The sequence below is a fragment of the Bufo gargarizans genome, chromosome 6, assembly GCF_014858855.1.
Source record: "Bufo gargarizans isolate SCDJY-AF-19 chromosome 6, ASM1485885v1, whole genome shotgun sequence".
Lineage (NCBI taxonomy): Eukaryota > Metazoa > Chordata > Amphibia > Anura > Bufonidae > Bufo > Bufo gargarizans.
In genome coordinates, this window is record NC_058085.1 from 371,265,510 (window position 1) to 371,282,766 (window position 17,257).

A 17,257-nucleotide genomic window follows, 5' to 3' on the forward strand; every position below is an offset into this window, starting at 1 on the left:
ATGGCCTATAATGTCTCTATAGGGGGGTGGTAATTGTGTCAACGGTGTCTACTACCTGGGTATGGCTGGACTCCTGGCAATAAATTTGAGTGTAGTGATAGTAGGAGTAATAGAGGAATTTTGCAGCAGAAATGATGTCCAGACCTTTAGATGAAGTTTAAATGTTTCTTTACTGAAGATAACTTGTATCCAAGCAGTATACAGCTTTGATCTCTGGTCCCAGCAGGTTTTAGCAATCATTGGCAGGAATAAATGCTTCTGCTTGATATGTGGGGAGCTTGCAGGATAGGACGTCTGCTTGGTAGCTCTGTAACTGTGGCAGGAATTAATCTTCTGCACTTTTCTGTACCTTCTGCTTTGTGGGGACAGACTAGCTATGGAGGAATGGCTTCCCCTAGGTCTCTGGACTTAACTTACAGATGGATTCTCAGGGAATGCTTTCTTCCTGAAACTCTGGAGGTTGTCTGCTTCTTTTCATCCAGCTGAGGCTGAAGTTGCTCAGTTTGGGTATATGATCAGGTCTCAGCCGAGACAAGATCCTTGCTGTCTTCCCTATGCAGGGGATCTCCTGAACGCTATCCTTGTAAAAAATTATATGCGAGGGGATATATGCGACAAATTAGCATGTTGATATAATGGAAGAGGAGGATGAGAAAAGGAAGATTTAACCATATACCCATTTTTGTGGTGAAAAAGGTGCATGGGAATACAGTGTATTGAGTAGTGATGAGCGGCAGGGGTCATATTCAAATTCGCGATATTTTGCGAATATGTTGTAGAATATTTGTCGAATATTTGCAAATTCGAATATTCGTTATATTCTACGATTTTTTTTACTCGAAAAATCGACAAGGTAATGATTGTGTAATATGCAAATTTTAGTAATTCGAATTTTTTATTGCGAATTTTTCAACTTACAACTATTAGACAAAGAAGATTATAGCACTATATTAGCTAAATTGCTCTATTCGTAATATTCTAAAACAAGAATATATAGCAATATAGCGAATATTAAAAAAAACGAATACAGAGCAATTTAGCTAATATAGTGCTATAATCTTTTTTTTTATAGTTGTAATTTTTTTTCCAATCTGAACTTCAGATGAGAAAAAAATAACAACTATTAGACAAAGAAGATTATAGCACTATATTAGCTAAATTGCTCTATATTAGTTTTTTTTTCTAATATCCACTATATTGCTATAACTTCGTTTTTTCGAATATAATAGATGCCCTCACCCCCTTCCCTTTCCTTCCCTCAGACCTTCCTCCCCCCTCCCTTTTACTCTTTGATATTCTTTGATATTATTTTCTCATTTGATTGTACTGTATCAGCTGTATTCTTATATTGGCGCAATTATATATTCTTATATTGGCGATTGTAGGGCAATCAACGAGTGTACGTCTTAACTGTTGTAAAACCAATAAAAATAATTTTAAAACAAACAATAAAACAAGAATATATAGCAATATAGTGAATATTCGAAACAAAACTAATATAGAGCAATTTAGCTAATATAGTGCTATAATCTTCTTTGTCTAATAGTTGTAATTTCTCATCTGAAGTTCAGGTTGGAAAAAAATTACTATAAAAACAAAAGATTATAGCACTATATTAGTTAAATTGCTCTATATTCGTTTTTTTTGAATATTCGCTATATTGCTATAACTTAGTTTTCTCTAATATTCGTAATATTCTAAAACAAGAATATACGTATAGCAATATAGCGAATATTCGAAAAAAATGAATATAGAGCAAAATTCGCAAACACTACTGCTCCTAAAGTCAAGTATATTGCAGCCTTCTTATTGGCCCAGAGGGATCATGTGTACTGATAAAAAAAAAAAAAAAAAAAAATTAAATAAATTTTTTTTATTGAATATTAGAAATTACGAATATATAACTATATTCAAAATATTCGCGAATTTTCGAAGTAACTATAAATTTGTGATCAACACTAGTATTAAGTACATTAAACAAAACATTTAAAGTGCCTTTGTTCATCCGCTTTCCTCTGGTGGAGTCGAAGTCAGAGGAAATCCAGGCCTTGTTCATTTTTATAAGAGTCAACCTGTCAGCATTTTCAGTTGACAGCCGGATACGCTTATCTGTTATAATGCCACCAGCAGCACTAAATATCTGCTCAGACAAAACGCTGGCAGCAAGGCAGGCCAGAACCTCCAAGGCGTAGAGCGCCAATTCGTGCCACGTGTCCAGCTTGGACACCCAGTAGTTGTAAGGCACTGAAGGATCACAGAGGACGCTGACACAGTCTGCTATGTACTCCTTCACCATCTTCCAAAACTTTTCTCTCCTTGTGACACTAGGTCATGCATCAGGATGAGGGTGCTGGTGGGGTGTCATGAAACTGTCCCAGGCCTTGGAGAGTGTTGCCCTGCCTCTGTTGGAATTGCTGTGTGTTCCCCTTGTCTCCCTTCCTCGGTTGCCTAAGGAAGTACGGACTCTGCCGCCAACGTTGTCAGATGGAAATTGTTGGAGCAATTTTTCAACAAGGACCTTCTGGTATTGCACTGTTTTGCTCGTCCTCTCCAACTGAGGAATGAGAGATGAGACGTTCTCTTTGTAGCACGGGTCAAGAAGGGTGAACACCCAGTTATCTGTGTTGTCTAAAATGCGTATAACGCGCGGGTCGCGGGAAAGGCAGCATAACATAAAGTCAGCCATGTGTTCCAGAGTACCAACAGGCAAGACATCGCTGTCGTCATCAGGAGGATGACTGTCCATTTCCTCATCTTCTTCCTCCTCTTCTGCCCATCCATGCTGAACAGATGGAATTACACTTCCATGGGTACTACCCTCTGTAGCGGAGGCAACCGTCTCCTGCTCCTCCTCCTCTTCATCGTCCAATTCGCGCTGAGAAGACGGACAGAGGGTGGTCTGGCTATCACCCTGTGTAATGTCTTCTTCCCCTAATTCCACCTCTTCCATATGCAAAGTGTCTGCCTTCATTGTGAGCATTGAACGTTTGAGTAGACACAGAAGTGGGATCGTTACACTGATAATAGCGGCATCGCCGCTCACCATCTGTGTTGATTCCTCAAAGTTTCTTAAAACCTTACAGAGGTCAGCCATCCATGCCCACTCCTCGCATGTGAATAGAGGAAGCTGACTGGAAAGGCGACGACCATGTTGCAGCTGGTATTCCACTACTGCCCTCTGCTGCTCACAAAGCCTGGCCAACATGTGGAACGTGGAGTTCCAGCACGTGCTCACATCGCACAACAGTCGATGAGCTGGCAATTAAAAACGCTGGTGCAGCGTTGACAGACTGGCTGAAACTGTCGATGACTTGCGGAAATGTGCACACACGCGGCGCACCTTCACCAGTAGCTCAGGCAAATTGGGGTGGTGATTGCTGACTGGTGCTGCACGTAGATAATTCAGAGGTGGAAGTGGAGGAGGAGCCGAGGAGGAGAAGTGGGGGTTGTAGCCACTAACGTAGGTGCTGGCGGAAACCCTGATAGACATAGGGACCGCAATCCTCGGCATTGATAGCACCTGTGCCATCCCAGGGTACGACTCGCTCCCGGCCTCCACAACGTTTACCCAGTGTGTCGTCAGGGAAATGTAGCATCCCTTGCCAAATGCACTTGTCCATGTGTCCGTGGTTTAGTGGACGTTCCCAGTAACTGCGTTGGTCAAGGCACGTCTGATGTTTCGGGACACATGTTGGTGTGAGGTGGGCAGGGCACACCTTAAAAAATAGTGGCGGCTGGGGACAGAGTACTGCGGGACAGCCGCCGACATCAGGCTGCGGAAGGCCTCAGTGTCCACAAGCCTAAATAGCAACATTTCCAGGGCCAGTAATTTTGAAAGATGTGCATTTAATGCTATGGCCTGTGGGATGGTGGCTTGGTATTTGCACTTGCGTTCAAATGCCTGGGGTAAGGACATTTGGATGCTGCGCTGGAACAGGGAAGTGGATGTGATCGATGATGGTGCTTGCGAAGGTCCAGGTGCAGGGCGGGAGGCATCCTCGTCTACGCCTTCGACAGGGGATTGGCCAGCACGTACCATAGGGGAAGAGGAGGCAGTGGTGTGACCTGCAGACACAGATTGTGGACCCAGGTGTTCGTTCCACTTATTATGGTGCTTGGATGCAATGTGGCTGATCATGCTGGTGGTGGTGAGGTCGCTAGTGTTCACGTCCCGGCTCATTTTGGTGTGGCACAGGTTGCAAACTACTCTTCTTTTGTCGTCCGCAGTACGACAAAAAAAAAGCGCCATACTGCATAACACCTACCCTTTGGCAAGGGAGATTTATGCAAGAGTGTGCTCCGTGGAACAGTTGTGGGCCTGTGTGATGCAGACCACCTTCTCCCATTTGCCACCGTCTCTTCCAGCCTGCTGCGGTGCTGCAGATCCCTCCCCCTCTGTACTGCTGTCCTTGCTCGGCTTTCCACCTTCCCAGGTTGGGTCCGTGACCTCATCGTCCACCACCTCCTCTTCCACTTCCTCACTCTGATCATCCTCCTGACTTGTTGACCTAACAAAATCCTCACTTATTGACAACTGTGTCTCATCCGCTTCATCAACCTCTTGAGACAGTAATTGCGGTTGACTCATTGGCAACTGTGTCTCATCATCCACCTCATTAAACACTAATTGCCATTCCTCACCGTCATGTTCTTGTGACTGTAGATGCTCAAGACATTGGGAATCAGGGAACAAGATCTCATGTCCCTTTTCAAGCGTGCTTGGCGAGAGGGCCAAATCAAGTAATGGCGATGAAAAGAGCTCCTCGGAATATCTGAGTGTGGGATCACTTGTTTGGCCAGACTCTCAATGGTGGGAGGAAGGAGGATCAGGGTGAGGATTCTGTTGACCAGACTCTTTGCTACTGAGACTGGACTTGGTCGAAGACATGGTGGTGCTTAACCGACTGGAAGCATTATCTGTGGCAATCCAACCAACCACCTGGTCGCACTGGTCTGACTTCAGGAGTTTTGTCCTGCAATGCCCTGCAAACTGGGATATGAAGCTCGGTATCATGGATGATTGTTTTTCTTGTGCTCTGGCAGCAGGCACAGTTTCACCGTGCCCAGGGCCGCGGCCTCTGCGTGAACCATCAGCATCACGGCCATTGCCCCGTCCCTTAATGCTCGCCTTCTTCATATTAAATGTTATATGCACGCTTGACACACAAGATGTGGCAAGGACTTTTGGGTCCTTGAAACGTTTTACAACTAAATAGATTGCGATCGCACTCCCTACACTATCTGTCCCTTCCTAAGCGCAGCTCTCCCTGACTAATAATGAGCTGAACACATTGGGTGCTATATAGCTGTGTTCCGGCCAGCCAACAAGGCTACAGCATTTCAGTGAAGGGCAGTACTTACCCGCACGTTTATAGCAGCCAAGAAACGTACAGAGAGGAGACTCGAGCATGGCGCTCGAGCACATGCAGTACTCGGCCGAGTACAACCATGTGCCGAGCATAGCGATGCTCGTGCCGAACAGCAGTCGCTCAACACTATTTGTTACATGTTTTCTGTGACATGATTATATATTCTGTGACATGTGTTGTAAATTTTTTGTATTTACCAAGGTGTAATGTAAACAAAAGTTTCTAGAAAAAGTGCATGAGTTATTTTTGTAAATAAAAAAAAAAAAAAAAAATTGGTTTAAAAAAAAAGTTTAAAGTGTGTTGCTTGAAGTATTCAGGCACAGTATGCAGATAAGATATCAACATACCCTATATACAGAGGTGTACCTTACATCCCGTGGGCCCCATTAGAAAATGGGGCCACATATCTATCTACAGTGGTGCTTGAAAATCTGTGGACCCTTCAGAATTAGCTTTTTTTCTGCATAAATTTGAGCTACAAACTACATCAGATTTTCACACAACCTCTAAAAGTAGATAAAGAATTTTCCCAAATAAATACCTTTGTGATGAATTACTTCGACACGAAGCGCATTTCTTTGTAAGTAGTGGGTCCAACAACAGGGAGCGGTGATTGTGCTTCATGGACTTCAGTTTGTTCAACACTAATAACCACATAAAATAAATTAGTCAAAAATATTACCTTTCACTTATTTATTGAGGAAACTGATCCAATATGACATGTCTGTGAGTGGTAAAAGTATGTGAACCTTTAGGATTTGCAGATGATTTGAAGGTGAAATCAGAGACGGGTGTTGTTAGTCAATGGGATGACAATCAGGTTTTCAGGGGGTGACCTGTTTTATGTAAAAATTAAAGTCTAATCTTTAAAACACTTTTGTAAAAGTGTGTCATGGCAGCAACCAAGGACATTTCTGAGGACCTCAGAAGAAGAGTTATTGATGCTCATCAGGCTGAGCTAAAATTCATCCGAGCCAATGTGCAGGATTAATCAACAATTACCGGAAACGTTTAGCTGCAGTTATTGCTGCACAAAGAGGTCATGTCAGATACTGAAAGCAAAGGTTTTGCATGCTTTTACCACTCACAAAAATCTGATGTAGTTTTAGCTTAAATTTGTGAAATACAGTATATACAATTTAGTATATATAATATATAATTTAGAAATATAGAAAATTCTTAAGGGTTCACAAAGCACCTGATATGTTATTGTGTGGCTGATGGGATTTTGGGCTCCCTCGAGCACCAGGACCTGGCTGTGACTGTTATCTCAGCACCCATCACAGTCACAGCTAGTGTAGACTTGTGTTTTCTGCTTTGGTAAATATAGAGGTCAGATACATTTTAACCTAATTTAAAGTTTGGGTGGAATAATGGGGTTTGGCTGGTACCTTCCAGGGCATTTGTCAGCAGATTTGTACCTAGGAGCATCTAGGAAAGTTACCATTACACCTGGAGGCTTTGCTTTCTCTGCATGTCAGGAATCATCCTGCTACGTCTGTTTAGTTCAGATTTTCTTGCCCTCAAGTTCTCCCTCAGTTAAAATGGTGGATTGTGTCTCAGCTGGGTACCATCTTACTTCCTGTTTCACATTTAAACCTCTCTAGCCTGTTACTAATTGCTTGAGTATTGTGTTTACCTTCTGCTCATGCAGTCCTCTTGCTTGGAACTAGCTCTCTGGTTTGTTCCTCCTACTTGCGGTTTACCCTGCTACTTTGTGAAGATCCTGCTACCTCTTGTTGCTGACCCAGGTTGTTTAACTACGTTCCTGTGCCACTTGCCCTGACCCATTGCTCGTCTGACCTCGGCTCTGCTGCATTCTTCAGTCCTGCACCGCTGCTACCGGTAACGGCTCCGCCTGCCTGGCTCTGCTGCATCCTTCAGTCCTGCACCATTGCTAGCGGTAACGGCTCCGCCTGTCTGGCTCTGCTGCATCCTTTAGTCCTGCACCGTTGCTACTGGCTACGGCTCCGCTTGCTTGGCTCTGCTACATCCCTCAGTCCTGCAACCTCCTATTCAAGACTCCAGTGTTTCCTGAGTACAGTCCTTGTCCCTGCCATTGGATTCCAGCAGTATTCCACTAGTATCTTGACAGAATACTGGAGCCAAAAATGGAATCCGCCGGGACTGGGAGTTCAGAGGTTTGCATCAAACAACTGCAGACTGCTATGGCTAATATGCGCACCGAGATGCAGACTTTAAAAAATAAATATGACGCCTTTGAAGGACAGACTTCCCACAACATCCAAATTTATGGACAAACGATTCATGAGCTACGTGGTACAGTGCAGACATTATCCGACCGGATAGTCCACTTGGAGAATCAAGTTTCTGTACCTCCCGCTATAGTGCCCGCAATGACCCCTAAGTTACCACCATTCAGATTTGGCGGAGACCGCGACAAGTTCCGGGGGTTCCTTAATCAATGTAGGCTATATTTTGATGCAAATTCAACTCAGTTTCCTACTGATAGATCTAAAGTCTTATGTATTATTATGCTGCTGACACATAAAGCCATTGGCTGGGCTAATCCATTGATTGAGACTTAAGATACCCGGCTAAATCACTTAGAGGACTTTATAGATGCCATGAGTCAAATGTTTGATGATCCCAATCGAGGTGCTTCAGCTGAAGCAGCATTACTAGCATTGGGCCAGGGCAGACGCCCTGTCACAGAGTATGCAATGGAGTTCAAGAGGTGGGCTGTCGATACCGATTGGAACTATGCAGCGCATTAAAAGATGTACTTGCTTGTGCAGAGGCCCCTTTGGGTTTGGATGATTTTATTAAACATTGTATTCTAATCAATACCCAACTGTCTGAACGACGACAAGATAAATGGGCTACCTTGAATTATGATACAGTCCTGACCAAAAATTTAAGACCATTCGAAAAACGGCAAAAAATCTTATTTAGCATGGCTGGATCTTAACAAGGTTCCAAGTCGAGCTTCAACATGCAACAAGAAGAAATGAGAGTGAGAAATGGAAGACAAAACATTTTTTGAGCATTCAATTTAATGAAAACAACAAATAACCCCCCCCCCCAAAAAAAAAACAGAAATCCAACTTCCAAACATGAACTCAGTAATGAGTAGCTCCGCCGTTATTGTTTCGGCATGCTTGATGCAAGCGTTTCCATGAGGTGAGTGGGAACTTTTCTCCAAGTGGTGAAGACGGAGGCACGAAGGCCATCTACTGTCTGGAACTGTTGTCCATTTTTGTAAACTTCCCTTGCCATCCATCCCCAAAGGTTCTCAATTGGATTTAGATCAGGGGAACACGCAGGATGGGCCAAAAGAGTGATGTTATTCTCCCGGAAGAAGTCCCTTGTCCTGCGGGCATTGTGTATTGTAGCATTGTCCTGTTGAAAAACAGAGTCGTTACCACACAGACGAGGGCCCTCAGTCATGAGGAATGCTCTCTGCAACATCTGGACATAGCCAGCGGCCGTTTGACGCCCCTGCACTTCCTGAAGCTCCATTGTTCCACTGAAGGAAAAAGCACCCAGACCATTATGGCGCCCCCTCCACTGTGGCGCGTAGAAAACATCTCAGGTGGGATCTGCTTGTCATGCCAGTAATGTTGGAAACCATCTGGACCATCAAGGTTACATTTTTCTCATCAGATAATAAAACTTTCTTCCACCTTTGATTGTCCCATGTTTGATGTTCTCTTGCAAAGTCCAAACGAGCAGTTTTGTGGCGTTCAAGGAGACGAGGTCTTTGAAGACGATTTTTGTTTTTAAAGCCCTTCAGCCTCAGATGCCGTCTGATGGTTATGGTAATTTTTTTGGGTCTTGACTTTTTTGTTCTATAACCCTCAGGATAATTTCAGAAATTCCAAATGACTGTCTTAGTGTGTCCCACCTCAGCAGCGATGGCGCGCTGTGAGAGACCCTGCTTATGCAGTTTAACAACCCGACCACGTTCAAAAAGGGAGAGTTTTTTTGCCTTTGCCATCACAACGTGTGACTACCTGACAGAAAATGACAATGAATCCACATCTTTGCACAGATTGGGCCTTTTAAAGGCATGTGGTCCTAAACTTTGGATCAGCTGAAAAACAGCCTGTTTCAGTTTAATCGTTATTTTCAATTAATTGAATGCTCAAAAAATGTTTTGTCTCACTCCCATTTCTTCTTGTTGCTTGTTGAAGCTCTACTTGGAACCTTGTTAAGATCCAACAATGTAAAATAAGATTTTTTTGCCATTTTTCAAGTGGTCTTAAACTCTTGATCAGGACTGTATGTGTTAGCTTATAAGCATAGAAAAAAATCCTGTATCTCTATGTGGTTAGTGCCTCTACACTGTGGCCATGCACCAATAGTGCACCCACATAGTAATCATGCCTCCTTAGTACCCCCCGCAGCTGCTATGGTGGTAGATCCTCCCTGGCTCCTGGTTGATGTTAGCCTTTCAGTTGTCAGTTTTTCTACATTCTTCCTTGTTGGAGAGGACCACCCCAGAAACAGTATTCAATATACTTCTTAGACAGATTGTGCCTTGCCTGATGAGGTCCACAGTAAGGTTCTTCTGCAGCATCACGAATACTGTTCCATAATAGGAGCTCTTACTGAACTTGAGTGCGGACCTGCAGATTAACCCTTCCTTACCTGTCCTCTTGGCTCGACATATCTTGAGATGTGTGACTCGAGATGGCCAAGATGTAATTTCATGATACTCTGGTAGGAGTTGTTGATGCTGTGTGTCTAAAGAACCCAATCCAGGCCAATGCTCGGGGCTCAGAAAAGTTGGAATTGCAAAAAGAAATTGAAAATGTCCTAAAACTGTCCGTCTGACCAGAGCAGGAGCACTGAGGAGCTAGTGGCTGGCTAGACTCGTGCACTGTGTTACCCCTGTAAATCCTATCTAGACTCTGAGGACAATTTCTATGATTTTGTGGCGAAAGGGAAGTGACAATTACTCGGAGCACGTGTCCCATCAAAATTTGCTGAATATTACTCCTAAATCCGTCATCCTTCTTTACAGCGCCAGCCTGCATGTTCATAGGGTCCTTGAAAGGTAGTGGCATGGTGGCCACTAGAATCCATAGAAAATGACAGAGTTCGAGGAGGAGCAAGGGTGCACAGAGTGGCTTGGCCCCGCCCTCAGTGCACATAACTGCTCATTTGTATATGGAATAAAAATACAACTTCTCCAGAATATAGGAACAGATGGCTAAGTGAAAGGTATTGTTACACTGATTAGCCCTACAAGGCAATTTCTTGGTAAAATAATCCCTTTAAGGGTCACAGTGTACAGTCATTCCATGTGATTCCAAATAAACCCGTTCATCCAGTGGCGGATCCAGAGCCTGGTCTCGGGAGGGGCACTTTCAGATTTTTTTCTGTCCGCCGCCTCAAAACAATGGTGCTTATAGAACAGACTCCACAGTGTGGCGGTATACTGTATATTGTGTGGCACAGTGTAGCGGTATACTGTATATTGTGTGGCACAGTGTAGAGGTATATTATGTGGCACAGTGTAGCGGTATACTGTATATTGTGTGGCACAGTGTAGCGGTATACTGTATATTGTGTGGCACAGTGTAGCGGTATACTGTATATTGTGTGGCACAGTGTAGAGGTATACTGTATATTGTGTGGCACAGTGTAGCGGTATACTGTATATTGTGTGGCACAGTGTAGCGGTATACTGTATATTGTGTGGCACAGTGTAGGCTATATGTGTATAACAAACATATTTCACATAAAAATATACAGTTACTTGGCTTGGCCCTTGGGGATCTCGGACACCACTTCCACACTTTGGCCGGGGGCTCGGCGGGGCTGATGTTGTGTTTTATCCTAATGAGAAAGATTTCATAATAAGGATTTGGAGAAGGGGCAGAGGGATAGCAGAGCAGGGAGAGGCTGGTGCTGCTACTAGGGGGTCATACCATGGGGGGTAATAAAGCCCACCATAATGCCCCCCCCAGTAGAAATAATTCTCCTTATAATGTGACAGTGCAAAAAATACCCCCTTGTAATGCCCCCAGTTGAGCTAATGTCCCCATAGTGCCCCCATAATGTGCAAGTATAAAATACCCCTATATAGTGCCCCTAGTAAATGACCCTATAGTGCTCCACACCCTTCTTCCTCCTAGTGCCCCCCATAATGTACCAGTATAAAATGCTCCAGTAGATGCCCTCAGTGTCCCCCATAATTTGCAAGTATAAAATACCCCTTCTTAGTGCCCCCCGTAGATGACCCCATAGTACTCCTCTCCCCCCTTCCCCATAGTACCCACCATAATGTGTCCCAGTATAAAATTGTACTGTACAGAGAGCCCATATAAAATACCCCTTCTTTGTGGCCTCAGTAGATGCCCCTATAGTGCCCCCAATCATGTGCCAGTATTAACAGCCCCCCTGTGCCAGTAATAATAGCCCCCTATGCCAGTAATAGCAGCCCCCCTGTGCCAGTAATAGCAGCCCCCAGTAATAACAGACCCCCTGTGCCAGTAATAACAGCCCCCTGTAATAACAGCCCCCAGTAATAAGAGCCCCCAGTAATAAGAGCCCCCTTGTGCCAGTAATAACAGCCCTTCTGTGCCAGTAATAACAGCCCCCAGTAATAACAGCCCCTCTGTGCCAGTAATAACAGCCCCCAGTAATGAGAGCCCCTCTGTGTCAGTAATAACAGCCCCCAGTAATAACAGCCCCTCTGTGCCAGTAATAACAGCCCCCAGTAATGAGAGCCCCTCTGTGTCAGTAATAACAGCCCCCCCTTGCCAGTAATAACAGCCCCCAGTAATAAGAGCCCCCCTTTGCCAGTAATAACAGCCCCCGCCAGTAATAACAGCCCCCCCTTTGTCAGTAATAACAGCCCCCAGTAATAAGAGCCCCCCTTTGCCAGTAATAACAGCCCCCGCCAGTAATAACAGCCCCCCCTTTGCCAGTAATAACAGCCCCCGCCAGTAATAACAGCCCCCCCCTTTGCCAGTAATAACAGCCCCCGCCAGTAATAACAGCCCCCCCTTTGTCAGTAATAACAGCCCCCAGTAATAAGAGCCACCCTTTGCCAGTAATAACAGCCCCCGCCAGTAATAAGAGCCCCCCTTTGCCAGTAATAACAGCCTCCGCCAGTAATAACAGCCCCCCCTTTGCCAGTAATAACAGCCCCCGCCAGTAATAACAGCCCCCCTTTGCCAGTAATAACAGCCCCCGCCAGTAAAAGTATTGTATATAATAAAAAAAAACAAAAAAAAACACTTATACTTACCTCCATGTCAGTGATGCGATGCAGCCTCTTCTGGCCTGTGTCCCACGCTGTATGGCTCAGGTGGCGCGATGACGTCATCGCGCCGCCTGCGCCGGCCTCTGATAGGCTGCAAGCACTAGGCCGGCAGCCTATCAGAGGAAGGGAAAGGGACACGCCTCTCCCTCCCCTACCGCAGCACAGGAAGGCATCTGTATCGCTGTCCTGAGGACGGCGATACAGATGACTGGAGATGAGCGCTTCCACAATGGAAGCGCTCATCTCCCTGTGCCCAGCCGCCGCTGCCCGCCGCCAGCTCGGGGGGGGGCAATTGCCCCGTTGCCCCCCCCCCCCTGGATCCGCCACTGCGTTCATCTGCCATGTCTCAGTCATTCTGAGGAACACAAGCCCCCAGAAAGCAAAGACTACCGATATGAATGAGTAGGAAAAATTTTGTGTCTGCCTGGAGTTGCCCTTTAAATCCATCTGATCGGTTTGTATGTTACAAAAAAAGTGCTGGACTGGAAGTCAATAAAAGAATCCGTCCGTCCTCCATCTGCAACATTTTAACTGAGACTGAACTTTGCTCTCATCCGTGACTCTTCGCTGTGGAGACATGAGCTAATTCCGGTGACTAATTCAGAGCTCGGAAAACATTGGTAGCGAGAGCAACAAAACACTGGAGAATAGCCGCCTGGCCGTTTTCAGAATGAAGAAGGCATCTTAATTGCAGCATTTATTGTTCCATGAAGAAAGCACATACCATCGGAGAGGACAGGAGACCGGGGCTTGGTCCTTCCAGCCTTAAATAGAAGGGGCGACCCGGTCACTTCCTTCACTATTCCATTACTGAGGGCATTAACTTTCCCCCTCGGTCATTTTTCCAAATGTTTTAGATGATGTTTTCAGCTCTTGAATGTTTTTTGCAAATATGGAACAAAAAGCCTCAGTTCTGCCCTGATCTCAGTAACAAATTGGTCACTTTTCGTCAGACGTTCGGCAGGGCTTGGATGATGGAGGAATAACTCCTGTTATGGCCCTCTGTGCGCTTGGAGATAGCACGCCGTGGCGTGATGGCTGAGGGGTGTCCTCTGTTTTAGAGGAGTATGTTCCCCTTATCGGCTTTATGCAGAACTATTCCAAAATAAAATCTGCTATCATTCACCTAAGGTGGAAGCTTCGTAGGTTAAATGCACTGAACATGAAGTGGAATTCACTGATGAAGTGGCAGGAGTGTGAGATTAGACTATATCCAAACTATCCTTACAGCCAGTATTCTCCATTCACTTCTATGGGAGTTCTGAGAACAGCCAAGCAAGTGCATATGCTGGGAGTTGTAGTGCTGGAGGACTGCTGACTCCTGCTCTAGAGTACAGAGGGGCCCGATTCACCAATGTGCTGAACCACATACTTACTGGTGGAGGAGCAGCCTAGTGGATCCTTATAATAAAGAATAAGAGATCAACCTAAAACTATTTAAGTTTATTTTTTAGCCCAACATACATATATTATGGTAAAACTCCGATAATTCAGGATCCTCTAGAGCAGCAGTCAGCGACTTATTCCAGCCGTTGTGAAACTACAACTCCCAGCTTGCTCCATTCACTTCCATGGGAGTTCTGAGAACAGGCAAACAATTGTACATGCTGGGAGTTGTAGTTTCACAGCAGTTGCTGACCTCTGCTCTAGAGGTGCCACTTTCACCAGTATGCTGAACTACAGCGGGATGCGAAAGTTTGGGCAACCTTGTTAATCGTCATGATTTTCCTGTATAAATCGGTGGTTGTTACGATAAAAAATGTCGGTTAAATATATCATACAGGAGACACACAGTGATATCTGAGAAGTGAAATTAAGTTTATTGGATTTACAGAAAGTGCTATAATTGTTTAAACATAATTAGGCAGGTGCAGACATGTGGTCGCTGTTGTTGTCATTTTATTGATTCCAAAACCTTTAGAACTAATTATTGGAACTCAAATTGGCTTGGTAAGCTCAGTGACCCCTGACCTACATACACAGGTGAATCCAATTATGAGAAAGAGTATTTAAGGGGGTCAGTTGTAAGTTTCCCTCCTCTTTTAATTTTCTCTGAAGAGTAGCAACATGGGGGTCTCAAAACAACTCTCAAATGACCTGAAGACGAAGATTGTTCACCATCATGGTTTAGGGGAAGGACACAGAAAGCTGTCTCAGAGATTTCCACCGTCTGTTTCCACAGTTAGGAACATATCGAGGAAATGGAAGACCACAGGCTCAGCTCAAGTTAAGGCTCGAAGTGGCAGACCAAGAAAAATCTCGGATAGACAGAAGCGACGAATGGTGAGAACAGTCAGAGTCAACCCACAGACCAGCACCAAAGACCTACAACATCATCTTGCTGCAGATGGAGTCACTGTGCATCGTTCAACCATTCGGCGCACTTTACACAAGGAGATGCTGTATGCGAGAGGGATGCAGAGGAGGCCTTTTCTCCGCCCGCTTGAGGTGGGCTAAAGCACATTGGGACAAGACAGCTTCATTTTGGAATAAGGTGCTGTGGACTGATGAAACTAAAATTGAGTTATTTGGCCATAACAAGGGGCGTTATGCATGGAGGAAAAAGAACACAGCAATCCAAGAAAAACACCTGCTACCTACAGTAAAATATGGTGGTGGTTCCATCATGCTGTGGGGCTGTGTGGCCAGTGCAGGGACTGGGAATCTTGTCAAAGTTGAGGGACGCATGGATTCCACTCAGTATCAGCAGATTCTGGAGACCAATGTCCAGGAATCTGTGACAAAGCTGAAGCTGCACCGGGGCTGGATCTTTCAACAAGACAACGACCCTAAACACTGCTCAAAATCCACTAAGGCATTTATGCAGAGGAACAAGTACAACGTTCTGGAATGGCCATCTCAGTGCCCAGACCTGAATATAATTGAAAATCTGTGGTGTGACTTAAAGAGAGCTGTCCATGCTCGGAAGCCATCAAACCTGAATGAACTACAGATGTTTTGTAAAGAGGAATAGTCCAAAATGCCTTCAACCAGAATCCAGACTCTCATTGGAACCTACAGGAAGCGTTTAGAGGCTGTAATTTCTGCAAAAGGAGGATCTACTAAATATTGATTTCATTTCTTTTTTGTGGTGCCCAAATTTATGCACCTGCCTAATTTTGTTTAAACAATTATAGCACTTTCTGTAAACCCAATAAACTTCATTACACTTCTCAAATATCACTGTGTGTGACTCCTATATGATAGATTTAACTGACATTTTTTATCGTAACAACCAACGATTTATACAGGAAAATCCTGACGATTAACAAGGTTGCCCAAACTTTCGCATCCCACTGTATGTACATACCTGCACAATATACTTACAGATGGGTCCTAATAATAAAGAATAACAGGTTCACCTAAAACTATTTTTTCCCTTTTTTATAGCGTTTACATATTCGACAGCGATGTACAGAGATTGTCATTATTCTAAATTGCATATTAACCTACCTGTAAGGTAAGGAGACCCCAGAGGGAACCCACACAAACACAGGGAGAACATACGAATTCTGTATGATGATTAATGCATTAACGACTACAGGCTTTCTATGAGTTGGCATCCAGCGTGACCTGTCATCAGTAAGAGCTAATAGGTTATTTGTGAATAATCCCAAGACCCTAGTGATATGCGATTAGTAGAGATGAGCGAATTTCTCAAAATTGCAATTCGGCCAGTTTGCTGAATTTTTTTAAAAGATTCGATCCGAATTAATTTGTGGCAATCGCATTAAAAACGTCTATTTCCTGGCTGCAGAGAGCCTTTATAGGGGCGTAGAACACTGTGCCTTGCATTAACACACATAGGGAGTCCGCTGTGGTAGTGAAATAATACTGTGAGTCCGTATGACATGCAGATGACAGGCGTCGCTCTTAGAATCACTGCACACTTCACTTATTTGGGCAGTCACGGGGTCAAACCTGACCAAATAACTCAAGTATGAACTCAGCCTTACAGGTCGATGTTAGCATCAAGAAGAAGCGCACTCCTTTTACACCGTCGTCAGCTGATTCCACATAGATGTCTACAGAACCTGTTCTATTAAAGAGGACCTTTCATGGGTCCAGACATTATAAACTAAGTATATCAGGCTACGTAGGGCATAGTTGAGGGATCTAACTGCGCTTGCAATTTTTTGGGGGCGCCGCTCCATTCGCCCGCTGTGGCCCCCATTGGATTCTCCCATCTGGTTTGCTAATCAATAGCATCGGAGCAATGGGGAGGGGACTGAGTCTTTCTCCGTGGGGGTCTCCTTCTTCCTGGCTGTAGAGATGTCCAATCGCAGCGCAGGGAGAAGGTGAGTTTTTTTTTCTCCCTGGCTTTGACGCTCTCCGCTGCGATTGGACAGCGCTACAGCCAGGAAGAAAGAGACCCCCACTGAGAAAGACTGCGTCTCCTCCCCATTGCTCCGATACTATTGATTAGCATACCAGATGGGAGAATACAACAGGGGCCACAGCGGGTGAATGGAGCGGCGCCCAGAGAAAATAGTAAGCCTAGTTAGATCCCTGCACTATCCCCTACGTAGCCTGATACTTAGTTTATAATGTCTGGACCCATGAAAGGTCCTCTTTAAATGTTTATACAAGTAGAGCCCCCCGACATAGTGGAGAGGGTGTCAGCAGTAAGTTTGTGTTGATGTCACTG